Source organism: Hyla sarda, chromosome 4, assembly GCF_029499605.1.
Source record: "Hyla sarda isolate aHylSar1 chromosome 4, aHylSar1.hap1, whole genome shotgun sequence".
Taxonomy (NCBI): domain Eukaryota; kingdom Metazoa; phylum Chordata; class Amphibia; order Anura; family Hylidae; genus Hyla; species Hyla sarda.
The window spans coordinates 194,582,726-194,599,504 of NC_079192.1; the positions used below are offsets into that span (position 1 = coordinate 194,582,726).

General features: G+C 49.5%; 1 protein-coding gene across 6 annotated transcripts in view; it reads left to right on the plus strand.

Annotated features, from left to right (window-relative positions):
• The window catches only part of PLXNA4 (plexin A4), an 821,522-nt gene that overhangs the window by 273,821 nt on the left and 530,922 nt on the right, over positions 1–16,779 (plus strand). The window lies entirely within an intron of this gene.

Here is a 16,779-nt window from a genome sequence, read left to right on the forward strand (position 1 = left end):
GCTTATCATCTGTAGAAACATAATACAGTCAACACATTAAAGTTTTAGTGTAGTGGAAGATAACTTATCCCCTATCCAAAGGTTAGGAGACAAGTTATAGATCGCGGGGGGGGGGGGGGGGGGTTCCGGGATCTCCTGAACGGGGCCCTGCCAGTCTGCTGAAAGGGGGCGTGCCGACCCCCGCTCGGAGTGGCGGCCGACATGCCCCCTCCATGCATCCCATAGGGGGTCAGAACGGCTGGTTCCGGCAGACTGCCGGGGCCCCGTTCAGGAGATCGTGGGGGTCCTAGCAGTCGGACCCCCCGTGATCTATAACTTATCCCCTATCCAAAGTTATCTTTCACTACACTACTCCTTTAAGGATAGTTTTATTAATGGTGAATACTATCAGATGGATGAGACTCAAAAGATAACTGTTACGCCTAGCGCTCCGGGTCCCCGCTCCTCCCCGGAGCGCTCACGGCGTCTTTCTCCCTGCAGCGCCCCGGTCGGTCCCGCTGACCGGGAGCGCTGCACTGTCATGGCCGTTGGGGATGCGATTCGCACAGCGGGACGCGCCCGCTCGCGAATCGCATCCCAGGTCACTTACCCGTCCCGGTCCCCTGCTGTCATGTGCTGGCGCGCGCGGCTCCGCTCTCTAGGGCGCGCGCGCGCCAGCTCTCTGAGACTTAAAGGGCCAGTGCACCAATGATTGGTGCCTGGCCCAATTAGCTTAATTGGCTTCCACCTGCTCCCTGCCTTTATCTGACCTCCTCCCATGCACTCCCTTGCCGGATCTTGTTGCCTTGTGCCAGTGAAAGCGTTTAGTGTGTCCAAAGCCTGTGTACCTGAACTTCTGCTACCCATCCTGACTACGAACCTTGCCGCCTGCCCCCGACCTTCTGCTACGTCTGACCTTGCCTCTGTCTAGTCCTTCTGTCCCACGCCTTCTCAGCAGTCAGCGAGGTAGAGCCGTTGCTAGTGGATACGACCTGGTTGCTACTGCCGCAGCAAGACCATCCCGCTTTGCGGCGGGCTCTGGTGAAAACCAGTAGCCTCTTAGAACCGGTCCACTAGCACGGTCCACGCCAATCCCTCGCTGACACAGAGGATCCACTACCTGGAAGCCGAATCGTGACAGTAGATCCGGCCATGGATCCCGCTGAGGTGCCGCTGCCAAGTCTCGCTGATCTTCCCACGGTGGTCGCTCAGCAATCGCAGCAGATTGCCCAACAAGGACAGCAGCTGTCGCAGTTGACCGCCATGTTACAGCAACTTCTGCCTCTGCTACAGCAGCAACCATCTCCTCCGCCAGCTCCTGCACCTCCTCCGCAGCGAGTGGCCGCTCCTAACCTCCGCTTGTCCCTGCCGGACAAATTTGATGGGGACTCTAAACTCTGCCGTGGATTTTTGTCTCAGTGTTCCCTGCATATGGAGATGTTGTCGGACTTGTTTCCTTCAGAACGGTCTAAGGTGGCGTTCGTAGTAAGCCTTCTTTCAGGAAAGGCCTTGTCTTGGGCCACACCGCTCTGGGACCGCAATGATCCTGCCACAGCCACAGTCCAGGCCTTCTTCGCTGAACTCCGGAGTGTCTTCGAGGAGCCAGCCCGAGCTTCTTCTGCCGAGACTGCCCTGTTGAACCTGGTCCAGGGTAATTCTTCCGTTGGCGAGTACGCCATACAATTCCGTACTTTTGCTTCTGAACTATCCTGGAATAATGAGGCTCTCTGCGCGACCTTTAAAAAAGGCCTATCCAGTCGCATCAAGGATGTGCTGGCCGCACGAGAGATTCCTGCCAACCTCCAAGAACTCATCCATTTGGCTACCCGCATTGACATGCGTTTTTCTGAGCGACACCAAGAGCTCCGCCAGGAAAAAGACTTAGATCTCTGGGCACCTCTCCCACAGCATCCTTTGCAGTCTTCGCCTGGGCCTCCCGCCGAGGAGGTCATGCAAGTGGATCGGTCTCGCCTGACCCAGGAAGAGAGGAATCGCCGTAGAGAAGAAAATCTCTGTCTTTACTGTGCCAGTACCGAGCATTTCTTGGTGGATTGCCCTATCCGTCCTCCACGCCTGGGAAACGCACGCACGCACCCAGCTCACGTGGGTGTGGCGTCTCTTGGTTCCAAGTCTGCTCCTCCACGTCTCACGGTACCCGTGCGGATTTCTTCTTCAGCCAACTCCTCCCTCTCAGCCGTGGCCTGCTTGGACTCCGGTGCCTCTGGAAATTTTATTTTGGAGTCGTTTGTTAATAAATTCAGCATCCCGGTGACCCGTCTCGTCAAGCCGCTCTACATTTCCGCGGTCAACGGAGCCAGATTGGACTGCACCGTGCGTTACCGCACAGAGCCCCTCCTCATGTCTATTGGACCCCACCTTGAGAGGATTGAGTTCTTCATTCTCCCCAACTGTACCTCTGAGGTCCTCCTCGGTCTGCCTTGGCTCCGGCTTCATTCCCCCACCATTGATTGGACCACCGGGGAGATCAGGAACTGGGACTCTGCCTGCCACAGGAAGTGCCTCTCCCCCCCTCCCAGTCCCGTCAGGCAAGCCTCTGTGCCTCCCCATGGCCCCCGTCCTGGTGTCACACTGCCCCGTGCCAGGCCTCGCCCTCTGCCCTCCCTCCCCATTCCCACTCCTGCTGTACTGCCTGCCGTTGAGGAAACCCTCCATTCCTTCCCGGTGTCCTCATCCCAGGGGAGGCAGTTACCGGACAAAGAGAAGGGGAGACCTAAGGGGGGGGGTACTGTTACGCCTAGCGCTCCGGGTCCCCGCTCCTCCCCGGAGCGCTCACGGCGTCTTTCTCCCTGCAGCGCCCCGGTCGGTCCCGCTGACCGGGAGCGCTGCACTGTCATGGCCGTTGGGGATGCGATTCGCACAGCGGGACGCGCCCGCTCGCGAATCGCATCCCAGGTCACTTACCCGTCCCGGTCCCCTGCTGTCATGTGCTGGCGCGCGCGGCTCCGCTCTCTAGGGCGCGCGCGCGCCAGCTCTCTGAGACTTAAAGGGCCAGTGCACCAATGATTGGTGCCTGGCCCAATTAGCTTAATTGGCTTCCACCTGCTCCCTGCCTTTATCTGACCTCCTCCCATGCACTCCCTTGCCGGATCTTGTTGCCTTGTGCCAGTGAAAGCGTTTAGTGTGTCCAAAGCCTGTGTACCTGAACTTCTGCTACCCATCCTGACTACGAACCTTGCCGCCTGCCCCCGACCTTCTGCTACGTCTGACCTTGCCTCTGTCTAGTCCTTCTGTCCCACGCCTTCTCAGCAGTCAGCGAGGTAGAGCCGTTGCTAGTGGATACGACCTGGTTGCTACTGCCGCAGCAAGACCATCCCGCTTTGCGGCGGGCTCTGGTGAAAACCAGTAGCCTCTTAGAACCGGTCCACTAGCACGGTCCACGCCAATCCCTCGCTGACACAGAGGATCCACTACCTGGAAGCCGAATCGTGACAATAACTTACTTGATAAAAAATCAGGTCATATAATGCCTAGATATCAGCTGATCTACAATAGGCAGGTGCTTCAGAAATAGATGCTAAAATCAAGTTATGCCATAAGCCACTCAGTCTACCATAGGTAAAAGGTTTCTCTCTAATAGATATTACCAAAAAGACGGACTGGGGGACTCATAATTCCATTCAGCCTAGATTGTTTGATCTTTGTAGCTAATTTTAGGTTAAGGGCATTTTTAGGCAGCCTGACCCCGTTCCCTGTATGAACACAAATGTAATAGATGGTGGTTGTTTAATGAACCTTATATTGCTCAACTATAAAGCAGGCAGGGCTACATAAATGATAGCGGGATCATATGTGTGGGTCTTCATCATTGTCAACAAAAAATCCCCAATTTATTGTGGGCAATGTGTCAGAAGATAACAGTGATTTTTTGTCCAGCCAAGACAATGCGATCAGCCACCGAATGGCCATTTGCTCGCTTGGCAGCTGATCGTTGAGTCTATAGCACAGCACAATATAGGCCTATTTGGTTGATAATACTGGTTTAATATTTTCACAAAGAGCTCTAGATCTTTCCCAGGTAACTATAGACCAGTTATAGAGTCATAATCATAACCTGCATGCATCATATGTCCAAGGGGGAGTAAAACTGGGAAAGTCACTGGTAGAGAAGAATCTGTGTGTACATCATAGACTACAGAATAGCATGCAATGTCAGACAGCTGCTTCTAAGGCCAGCAGGATATCATCATATATATATATATATAGATATATAAAAAAAATTGACTCTTGGGAGAGTAACACAATACTACCCCTTTATAAAGCATTGGTATGGCTGCACCTGGAGAATGCTGTTTAGTTTTGGGCATCGGTTCATTTGTTATAGAGCTGGAAAGGATAAAGAGATGCCCAAATAAACTAATAAAGGACATGAAACATCTTAGCTGTGAGGAAAGATTAAAAGAATAAAAAAAATTTAAGGGGGATATGATAAACTTATACAAAATATATGGGAAAAAACGGTTCCTGGTAAAAATCCTCTCGAAAGACAAGGGGCATTCACTCCACCTGTAGAAAAAAAAGTTTTAGCCTCCAGGGGTGACAGGCCTTCTTGTAGGAACAGGGAATTTAGTCCACCGGAGGAACTAGTTACAGCTTAAACAGTTGGGGGCTTCAAAACAGGGTTAGATACATTCCTAGAAAAAAAGAAACATTAAGAACATTTCTACATATTAACATATGTAGAAATGTAGTATCACATCCCGTCCCTTTACCCATACTCCTTCCCTTTATCCATTACCCTCTTTGGTTGAATATGAAGGAGATGTGTCTTTTTTCAGCTGTTCTCTGTAACATTGTAAATACACTGCTCAAAAAATAAAGGGAACACTTAAACAACACAATGTAACTCCAAGTCAATCACGCTTCTGTGAAATCCCACTGTCCACTCAGGAAGCAACACTGATTGACAATCAATTTCACATGCTGTTGTGCAAATGGAACAGACAACAGGTGGAAATTATAGGCAATTAGCAAGACACCCCCAATAAAGTAGTGGTTCTGCAGGTGGTGACCACAGACCACTTATCAGTTCCTATGCTTCCTGGCTGATGTTTTGGTCACTTTTGAATGCTGGCGGGGCTTTCACTCTAGTGGTAGCATGAGACGGAGTCTACAGCCCACACATGTGGCTCAGGTAGTGCAGCTCATCCAGGATGGAACATCAATGCGAGCTGTGGCAAGAAGGTTTGCTGTGTCTGTCAGCATAGTGTCCAGAGCATGGAGACGCTACCAGGAGGCAGGCCAGTACATTAGGAGACGTGAAGGAGGCGGTAGGAGGGCAACAACCCAGCAGCAGGATGGCTACCTCGGTCCTTTGTGCAAGGAGGAGCAGGAGGAGCATTGCCAGAGCCCTGCAAAATGACCTCCGGCAGGCTACAAATGTGCATGCGTTCACTCAAACGGTCAGCAACCGACTCCATGAGGGTGGTATGAGGGCCCAACATCCACAGGTGGGGGTTGTGCTTACAGCCCAACACCGTGCAGGAAATTTGCCATTTGCCAGAGAACACCAAGATTGGTAAATAGCCACTGGCGCCCTGTGCTTTTCACAGATGAAATCAGTTTCACATGTGACAGAGTCTGGAGACACCATGGAGAACGCTCTGCTGCCTGTAACATCCTCCAGCATGAACGGTTTGGCGGTGGGTCAGTAATGGTGTGGGGTGGCATTTCTGTGTGGGGGCCACACAACCCTCCATGTGCTTGCCAGAGGTAGCCATTAGGTACCGAGATGGGATCATCAGACCCCTTGTGAGACCATATGCTGGTGCGGTTTGCCCTGGGTTCCTCTTAATGCAAGAAAATCCTAGACCTCATGTGGCTGGAGTGTGTCAGCAGTTCCTGAAAAAGGAAGGCATTGATGCTATGGACTGGCCTGCCCATTCCCCAGACCTGAATCCGATTGAGCACATCTGGGACATCATGTCTCACTCCATCCACCAATGCCACGTTGCACCACAGACTCTCCAGGAGTTGGCGGATGCTTTAGTCCAGGTCTGGGAGGACATCCCTCAGGAGACCATCCGCCACCTCATCAGGAGTATGCCCAGACTTTGTAAGGAGGTCATACGGGCACGTGGAGGCCACACACACTACTGAGCCTCATTTTGACTTGTTTTAAAGGGGTTGTGTGCTGCCCTTCCTTTCGGAGCTCCGCACGCAGCGTCTGGAAGTTCATTACTCTGAACGCTGTGTGCGGGCTTCCGTGTTCCGCTGTCAAGCCCCCTTCCCATAGACTTTGGTAGAGGGGTGGGCGTGACGGCCGCGAACACGGAAGCCCGCACACAGCGTTCGGAGTAATGAACTTCCGGACGCTGAGTGCGGAGCTCCGAAAAGAAGGGCAGCGCACAACCTCTTTAAGGACATTACATCAAAGTTGGATCAGCCTGTAGTGTGGTTTTCCACTTGATAATTTTTGTGTGATTTTGATGTCAGCTCATTCAACTATGTAAAAGACGAAAGTATTTCATACGATTAGTTCATTCATTCATTCATTCAGATCTAGTATGTGTTATCTTAGTGTTCCCTTTATTAATTTTTTTGAACAGTGTATGTAACATAGCCGTTACCTACAAAAGTTTTCATGAATATACAGGTTTCATCCTTGGTTTCCCACTGCTGCAGGGAACACTAGTAATACTAACATTTTATTTGGGGTTTTGTTATGGGGTTCATAGAAACCATCGCTGTACTTTTACACTCTCAACAGTTTTACTTAACATGTTTGTTGTTTGTTAAATGAGAAAAGAAAAAAGTCCTGTGCTGTTTTGTTAGTTGCAAAAGTTGAAAAATATTAAAAAACAAAGTGACAGCTGCATTTGTAAGGCTGATGCTTTAATAACACTGCGCTCGTGGAGCTATAGAAATGTGTAACCTTCATTCTAATACATTCTAAATAGTGCTGAAAAAACATTGATGAACAGAAATACTCCAATTATGTGATCTGCAATTATTTTTGTGCCGCAAATTAGGAAAAGTCAGAAAAGTGTGTAGATTCAGGAGGAATGGGAAGAACAGTTCGGAGCTGTGAAACGATGGCAAGGAATTACATTGGGAGTCTGTCTGCATACAGGCTGGGAATATGTTTGCAGTATTACTTTTTCTTAGCAATACGGCTTAAAGTAATAGCAACCTGCTGTGTCTATGACAGTTGTCAGGTGACTACTCTACTCCAGCCAGGGTTGCCCTGGCAACATTAAGATATTGTCCCCTGAACTATAAAGATGACAGATCTGTTGAATAGACTGCTGGATGCACGTTCGCCAAGAAGCACATATATTACTTCATTTGTTGGTTTTATATACAAAAGCTGAGGGTGTCATCTATTTCTATGAAAGGTGTGAAGAAAGGAATTAGTGCATTTAATTTAAGTCTGAATACATGTCAAGATAATAGAATTCTGAATGGACTAAATACCATAAGCTCCACTATAGAAGCCATGCTACCAAATGATGATGTAAGAAATACAGCCGTGTATGTTATAGGGCTCTATTCACATTGAATAAATACGTTCCATCTGTGATCAAATTGTTAATTCACCTTGCATTTGGGGACACAGCTCATAAATGAAACAACTAAGCTAAAAAGGTGCACGGGACTGAAAGATCATGTGGAAAGCATTAGAATTGTGGAGGACATGTGGGATGGATCAGGTTTTGGGGATTTTATAGCTTATGTATGTAAGCCATTTATCACTCTTTTAAGAGGTCAAATGAATAAACCAGTCCTATATCTTCAGACCATTTAACAAATAAATTTGTTCTATGTTACTTAAAGTGGGTTTCATGGTATTGTTACAGAAAGCCCCATAGGTATTGTAGGTAAAGTAATGGAGGTGGCTTTAGCCTTCCCGACAGCTTTATTGTGTTATATCCTTATACATCATGTTGCGTCTTGCACATTTGTACATTATTATTTACTTAGTTAATTTCTCCATTTCAGACCATTTTAACCTTCTACTAGGGAACCCCTCTACTTAATATATTTCCTTATAACTAGAGTTAGAGTCAGAAGAGAAGAGGCCCAAAAGCAAAGATCAAAAATGGGTCCCCCAATATGGCTTTGGAACAGGAGGGTCTGGTGTTTGTTTCTCGCTCCAGTCATCTTATGATAGTAACGTTCGTTATTTGCCATTTTCTTGTAAAACAAACCCAGTGGTAGAGTTATATCTTGGAGTCTTATGGTGTTGATGTTGTGGATTTGTGTATATATATATATATATATATATATATACCATATTTTTTGCCATATAAGATGCTCCGGCATATAAGACGCACCCAGTTTTAAAGCATGAAAATCTAGAAAAAAAAGATTCTGAACCTTCAACCAGGAGTTGTAGTTTTGCAACATCTGGAGGTCCGCAGGTTGAAGACCACTGGTATAGGAGGTAATACTCATGTGTCCCCGCCGCTCCGGACCCATCACGTCGATACGCACGCTGCTACGCATGCTGCTCCTATTGGATGACGGGACGGCGTGCGCGACGACGAAGGAGAGCGCCGGCCATGCAGGGGATCCCGTCACGGAGCAGACACCGAGGAGGCAGGTAAGGTCCCTCCCGATGTCCTGTAAGCTGTTCAAGATGCCACAATTTCATTCGGCGGTCCCGAACAGCCCGACTGAGCAACCGGGTTAGTGTCACTTTCGCTTCAGACGCGGCGGTAAGCTTTGATCGCCGCGTCTGAAGGGTTAATACAGGGCATCACCGCAATCGGTGATGTCCTGTATTAGCCACGGGTCCCGGCCATTGATGGCTGCAGGGACCGCCGCGATAGGATACGTTTTAATGTGTATTTGCCGTATAAGATGCACCAACTTTTCCCCCGCAGTTTTGGGGAAGAAAAAGTGCAACTTATACGGCAAAAAATACGGTATATAAAACTCCTTTAATACAGTGCACAATGGTTTGGGGAAAAATCTTTCTGGTACCTTTTAATGAAAATTAAATGGATGAGAAATTCTGCAGCTTTTGTTGTTAGGCAGGCAGTAAATACCATCCTTCTGATAGCAAATATGTGAGGTCTTTCTATTATCCTCAGTCAAGTCATATTGACATTTTAGTCATCACCTCTTCCTTTCCTGTTCACATCATGAGCAGCCGGAGCGATCCACAGCATATAAAGGAGTCATGGACAGTTGGTGTAAAGTTCTTCTGATGATTTAGGCCGGATACGTGTTTTCTCATAATGATATTTTATTTATCAATTAAATAAAAGAAGAGTATGCCTTCTTGAGGGAAAGACATTGATCTATTCCTGCTGCATATGTCCATTTTAAGAAGTTGTGAACAATATAGGAATTCCAACTCCCAGTTAGCTTAATGCAGCAATGCAAACCCAGTTCCTAGGCAACGGACCCTACTGACCTCCATCTTGTGGTAGAAAGTCATTATATAAAATGCAGTAGAATGAGCTAATATTTAGCTGTCCCCACACATTTTTATTGTTAATTGCAGCCTGTCTTTGCCAGACTTGGATTTCAAGGGCACGGGTGTGAACGAGTTTTTAGAGATGGCGAGGTTTAGCAGACAGGAACATTTTTATTTGCCTTTAGCACATTTTATGGTGTTGAACACTGCACAGTAAGTGATGTTTTCAATTCATATAGCATAAATGTGCTAGCAAGACATTAAATGTGTTGTAAAAACGTTAGTACTTAACTTGCCTTAAAAGGTTCAGTAATATCATCCTAAAAACAGTGAATACCAATGGAGTCGTACTGGCACTAATGCCCCAAATGAGAAGCATGCCAGAATATCTAAAATATACTAGAAGCAGTTTTATAACTATATGGTTTTATATTTGTTGTGTTTCCATTACTTCTGCGTTATTTCAGCATCTAGTGAAATGCCACATTCAGACAATTGTATTGTACCTGTGTTTAAAAGACTTTAATTCAGATGTAGCAACTGGGCCGCTAACATCTCTATTAGGCTACATTCACATTACAGGCTCACATTCAGGGCATCATCTGTCTGTATGTTGGCATTCTGAATTTAGGTTCGGTGTCAGCCCCTATTCACATTACATTTTAGGGTTCTTTTAGGCTGTACTTTGGCATCCCGTCGGAAAGGGATGCAGGCGTGCAGTCCATCTACCATAAACTTCAATGAACCAAATGTAGTCTAGGTTTAAATCAGCGTTGAAGGCTCTTTTAAGGGCCTTCTTTGCAGAATCCATCATCTAAATGACTGGACAGAGAAGTATAGGATGCAGTATTCTTTTTGTCTGGTTTAATCTTGTCAAATGAACTGACACCATAATGGAAACCTAACGGACCCCATTAAAGTCACCAGGTCTGTTGGGGTCCATGGTGTCTGGTGTGCAGTGGACCAGATGGCTCAGTTTGATGCAGCTGGATAGAATCGGCCCCAGTGGCATTTAACAGACCCCCTGACACAGATGTGAATTCAGCCTAATTGTGACTTAATTTTGTCCATTTTCCGGACATATACCTTATTTTTCACCGTATAAGACGCACTTTTTCTTCCCCAAAACTTGGGGGAAATAGTTAGTGCGTCTTATACGGCGAATACACACCTATCGAGTTGGTCCCTGCGGCCATCAACGGCCGGGACCCGGGACCCGACAGTAACCCAGCTGCTCAGTCGGGCTGTTCGGGACCGCCACGGTGAAATTGCGGCGTCCCGAACAGCTTACAGGTCACCGGGAGGGACCTTACCTGCGTCGTTGCGCACGCCGTTCCGTCATCCAATAAGAGCAGCGTGCGTAGCGACGTGATGACGGCGACGTGATGACAGCGAGCGTGGATCCCGGGGAAGAAAACGTCTGGAGCGTAGGGGACACCCCGGGGATGTGGCGACAGCGATGGAGCGACATCCAGGGCAGCGGTGACTGGTCCGGAGCAGCGTGGACACGTGAGTATTACCTCCTATTCAGTGGTCTTCAACCTGTGGACCTCCAGTTTTGCAACATCTGGAGGTCCCCAGGTTGAAGATCACTGTTGGGTGCAGAATAATTTTTTTCTAGATTTTGCACCTTTAAAATTGGGTGCGTCTTATATGCCGGTGCGTCCTATAGGGTGAAAAATACGGTGCAATATGGGGGAAATTTATCAATGTTGGTGTAGGTAGAAGTTTTTTGTAGATCATTTTGGTTGGTCTAAATTTGGTGCAATTGCACCAAACTTACCATACTTGTGCAAGGCACATGATAAATTTTGTGCAAAGTTCTAAATCTCCACACAGTTCTATTTGTACACCTGAGCTGCACCTCACAGGAAAAGTGGACACAGGGATTTTGTTCTATTGCTTTGAGGCTCGAATTCCATTGAGGTTTTTTGTCCACCAGCAAAAACGCCCAAAAAAACTGTCACAGCTTTTTCCTGGGTTTTGTCAGTTTTTCTCGTGTTTTTGCTGGTGTGTGGACAATTTTTTCACTGCTTTCAGGGTACCACCCCATGGGTCAGATGCAGAGTGCCCTGAGTGTAAGGAGATAAGGAGTGATGTGTAGCATATACATATACAGGGTGCAGAGCATCACTAATTACCTCTGCCAGCTGTATAGTATACAGAGGTACATAGTTTACCCATGTATACTATACAGGAGCCCAGCAAGGAAAGCGTTAACCCACGCTGCTGCTGAGCAGTTCTGGGTTAAGTCTTTGTGCGCTATCCTGTATATACAGCTGTCTATAGATTACTGTATATACAGGATACAGTAGGCAGACATCAACAATTGGAGGCTTCCTGTTTAGGAACACACTGTAGTATGGGTGCACTCCCCAGGGGAGAGTGCCAAAGATGTACTAACCTTTTTTATTTTCTTATCCTTTCAGATATGTGAATGCGGAGGACTACGTCAGATTCGGTGGATTGCAACAATAACCAGCGTTTTTTAATGTTAATGAAAGGGTTAATGAGGGCTCTGGGGGGAGTGTTTTTTTTTTTTTCAATGTGTCATGTTTTTTATTGAATTTTCAAGCTTATCAGTGGAAGCCATCTTGAAGACGGAATCCATTACCAAGCAGAGGCTTAGCGTTAGCCCCAAAAACAGCTAGTGCTAACCCCCAACTATTACCCCGTTACCCACCGCCACAAGGGTTCCCGGGAAGAGCCGGTACCAACAGGCCCAGAGCCTCAAAAATGCCGCTCCTGGGCCTAGGCGGTAACAGGCTGGCAATATTTATGCTGGGGAGGGCCAGTAACAATGGTCCTCGCCCATCCTGGTAACGTCAGGCTGTTGTTGCTTGGTTGGTATCTGGCTGATACTGAAAATAGGGGGAACCACACACATTTTTTATTTATTTATAAAAAAAAATAACAAAAAAAAAATACACATAGGGATACCCCTATTTTCAGTATCAGCCAGATACCAATCAAGCAGCAACAGCCTGACGTTACCAGGGTGGGCAAGGATCATTGGCCCTCCACAGCCTAAATAACGCCAGCTTGTTACCGCCTAGGCCCAGGAGCACCATATTTGATGCTTTGGGCCTGTTGGTACCGACTCTTCCTGCCACCCCGTGGCGGGTACCGGGGTAATAATTGGGGGTTAGCGCTGGCTGTTTTGGGGCTAACACTAAGCCCCGGCTTAGTAACTGATTCCGTCTACAAGAAGACTTCCACTACTAAGCCTGTAAATTCAATTATAAAAAAAACACGACAAATTGAATTTTTTTTTTTGAAAAAACACCCCCCACAGCCCTCTTTAACCATTTTATTGAAATAAAAAAAATAGCTGGTCATCAGCACAGTCCACCGAATCAGAGGTAGTCCTCCGCATGCACTTATCTGAAATGAGAAGAAAAGAAAAACACGAAAAATGGGTTAGTACATTTTTTGCTCTCTCCCCTGGGGAGAGCCCATATAATGCAGTATACTCCCATCATAGGGGACTGTAGTTAAGCAACAGCTGGAGTCTCCCTGTTTGGGAACACACTGCCAGAAAGGCTCTGTTCCCATTATGCAAAATGCATAATGAGAACAGAGTCAGACATCATCACTGGGGGACGTAGCAGTAAAGCTCTCAGGGGGTCTCAGGAGTGAGACCCCCTTTTGATCTGCCCTCTGCCCCTGAACTACTATTCCCATCATGGGACAGAGTCTGTCCCAAGATGGGAGTAGTTGTAGTGCTGCAGCGCTGAGGGATGGCACTTGCACATCCCCGTCTGTGGGACTATTTTGGGTCTTTTAGGACTACTACTCCCATCATGGACAGAGTCCATCCATGATGGAAGTTATAGTCCAAGGGCTAAGGTTCATTTTCAAGAGACCCACTGCGATCCGCACATATTAAGTTAACAAGCCGGCGGCACATGCGGCTCCACTGCGCTCCCTGCCGAACATGGTGGAGAATACTGTATACGCTGTCACAATTCATAATCCCCGCCACCGGGAGCTCTGATTGGTGAAAAGCTATTCACCAATCAGAGCTCTTGTCTACCGGCGGAAGGGATTATGTGACAGCTGTATACAGGAGCCGGCAGGGAGCGCAGTGGAGCCGCATGTGTCACCAGCTTGTACAGTTAGTAAATGCGGATCGCAGTGGGTCTCTGGAGAATGATCTGCTGCGATCTGCCTTTAGCCCCTGGACTATAACTCCCATCATGGACAGAGTCCTAACTGTCCCAAAATTGTCCCGCAGCCGGGGATGTGCAAGTGCCATCCCTCAGCGCTGTGGTACTACAACTACACCCATTTGCAAGAGTAGTTGTAGTACCGTAGCGCTGAAGAATGGCACTTGCACATCCCCCCGGCTGCAGGACTCTTTTGGGACAATTAGGACTACTGCTCCCATCATGGACAAACTGTGTCCATGATGGGAGTTATAGTCCAGCAGCTGAAGGACAAATAGCAGCAGGTCATTCTCCAGAGACCCGCTGCGATTAGCATTTATTAACTGTACAAGCCGGCGACACATGAAGCTTCACTGCGCTCCCCGCCGGCTCCTGTATACAGCTGTCACATTTCATAATCACCGCCGCCGGGAGATGGGAGCTCTGATTGGTGAATAGCTTTTCACCAATCAGAGCTGCCGTCTCCCAGTGGCGGGGATTATGAATTCTGACAACGTATATGTCACGATGCCGGCTGGCAGGTAGTGGATCCTCTGTGCCAGAGAGGGATGGCGTGGACCGCGCTAGTGGACCGGTTCTAAGCCACTACAGGTTTTCACCAGAGCCCGCCGCAAAGCGGGATGGTCTTGCTGCGGCGGTAGTGACCAGGTCGTATCCACTAGCAACGGCTTACCTCTCTGGCTGCTGAAGATGCTGAAGATAGGCGCGGTACAATGGAGTAGGCAGAAGCAAGGTCGGACGTAGCAGAAGGTCGGGGGCAGGCGGCAAGGATCGTAGTCAGGGGCAACGGCAGGAGGTCAGGAACACGGACTAGGAACAGACTAGGGAATGCTTTCACTAGGCACTAAGGCAACAAGATCCGGCCAGGGAGTGCAGGGGAAGTGAGGTAATATAGGGAAGTGCACAGGTGATCACACTAATAGGTAATTGGAAGATTGGGCCAGGCACCAACATTGGTGCACTGGCCCTTTAAATTGCAGAGACCCGGCGCGCGCGCGCCCTAGGGAGCGGGGCCGCGCGCGCCGGGACAGGACCGACGGAGAGCGAGTCAGGTACGGGGACCGGGGTGCGCATCGCGAGCGGGCGCCACCCGCATCGCGAATCGCACCCCGGCAGGAGGCGGGACCGCAGCGCACCCGGTCAGTGGATCTGACCGGGGCGCTGCAGCAACGGGGATGAGGCGAGCGCTCCGGGGAGGAACGGGGACCCGGAGCGCTCGGCGTAACAGTACCCCCCCCCTTGGGTCTCCCCCTCTTCTTGGGGCCAAAGAACCTGAGGAAAAAAAAGTCAATTTTTCCGTGAAGAGGTCCGATGCACATTAGGAGGGGTTCTGTGCGGAAACGCATGAGACTGGTCACAGGGACGTAGAACCTGTTGATAAGAGAGGCCAAAAAAAAATTTTCCTGCAGATCCGGAATCCAAGGGGACCATAGTAGAGAAGGAGAAGGTAGAGGCAGATATCCGCACAGACACAGTAAGGCGTGGAGAAGCAGAGTTGACATCAAGAACTGTGTCACCTTTGTGCGGAGTCAGCGTACGTCTTTCCAGGCGGGGAGGACGGATAGGACAATCCTTCAGGAAGTGTTCGGTACTGGCATAGTACAAGCAAAGATTCTCCATGCGGCGTTGTGTCCTCTCTTGAGGTGTCAAGCGAGACCGGTCAACTTGCATAGCCTCCGCGGCGGGAAGCACAGGAACGGATTGCAGAGGACCAGAGGAGAGAGGAGCCGGGGAGAAAAAACGCTTCGTGCGAACAAAGTCCATATCCAGGCGGAGCTCCAGACGCCATCCGGAAGAAGGCATGTCAATGCGAGTGGCAAGATGAATGAGTTCATGTAGGTCAGCAGGAGTCTCTCGTGCGGCCAGAACATCTTTAATGTTGCTGGATAGGCCTTTTTTAAAGGTCGCGCAGAGAACCTCACTATTCCAGGACAACTCGTAAGCAAGAGCACGGAACTGAATGGCGTACTCGCCAATGGAAGAAACACCCTGTTCCAGGTTCAGTAGGGCAATCTCGGCAGAAGAAGCTCGGGCAGGCTCCTCGAAGACACCACGGACCTCAGCGAAGAAGGACTGGACTGTGGCTGTGGCAGAATCATTGCGGTCCCCATCAAACTTGTCCGGCAGGGACAAGCAGGGGTTAGGAACGGCCGGTTGCTGCGGAGGAGTTGCAGGAGCCGGCGGAGGAGATGGTTGTTGCAGCTGTAGCTGTGACTGAAGTTGCTGTATCTGCGGCAGCAGCTGCTGTGACTGAAGTTGCTGTATCTGCGGCAGCAGCTGCTGTAACTGTGAGTGAAGACGCTGTGTCTCGGAGATCAAGTATGCCAGCTGTTGATCTCGTTGGGCGATCTTTCCGCCAAATTTGTCCGGCAGGGACAAGCAGGGGTTAGGAACGGCCGGTTGCTGCGGAGGAGTTGCAGGAGCCGGCGGCGGAGAAGGTAGTTGCAGCTGTAGCTGTTGCTGTATCTGCGGCTGCAGCTGCTGTATCTGTGACTGAATACGCAGTGCCTCGGAGGTCAAGTATGCCAGCTGTTGATCTCGTTGCGCTATCTGTTGCGACTGCTGGGCGATCTGACGAGCTTGCTGGGCGACCAGCGTAGGGAGGTCAGCGACAACTGGCAGAGGAACTTCAGCGGGATCCATGGCCGGATCTACTGTCACGATGCCGGCTGGCAGGTAGTGGATCCTCTGTGCCAGAGAGGGATGGCGTGGACCGCGCTAGTGGACCGGTTCTAAGCCACTACAGGTTTTCACCAGAGCCCGCCGCAAAGCGGGATGGTCTTGCTGCGGCGGTAGTGACCAGGTCGTATCCACTAGCAACGGCTTACCTCTCTGGCTGCTGAAGATGCTGAAGATAGGCGCGGTACAATGGAGTAGGCAGAAGCAAGGTCGGACGTAGCAGAAGGTCGGGGGCAGGCGGCAAGGATCGTAGTCAGGGGCAACGGCAGGAGGTCAGGAACACGGACTAGGAACAGACTAGGGAATGCTTTCACTAGGCACTAAGGCAACAAGATCCGGCCAGGGAGTGCAGGGGAAGTGAGGTAATATAGGGAAGTGCACAGGTGATCACACTAATAGGTAATTGGAAGATTGGGCCAGGCACCAACATTGGTGCACTGGCCCTTTAAATTGCAGAGACCCGGCGCGCGCGCGCCCTAGGGAGCGGGGCCGCGCGCGCCGGGACAGGACCGACGGAGAGCGAGTCAGGTACGGGGACCGGGGTGCGCATCGCGAGCGGGCGCCACC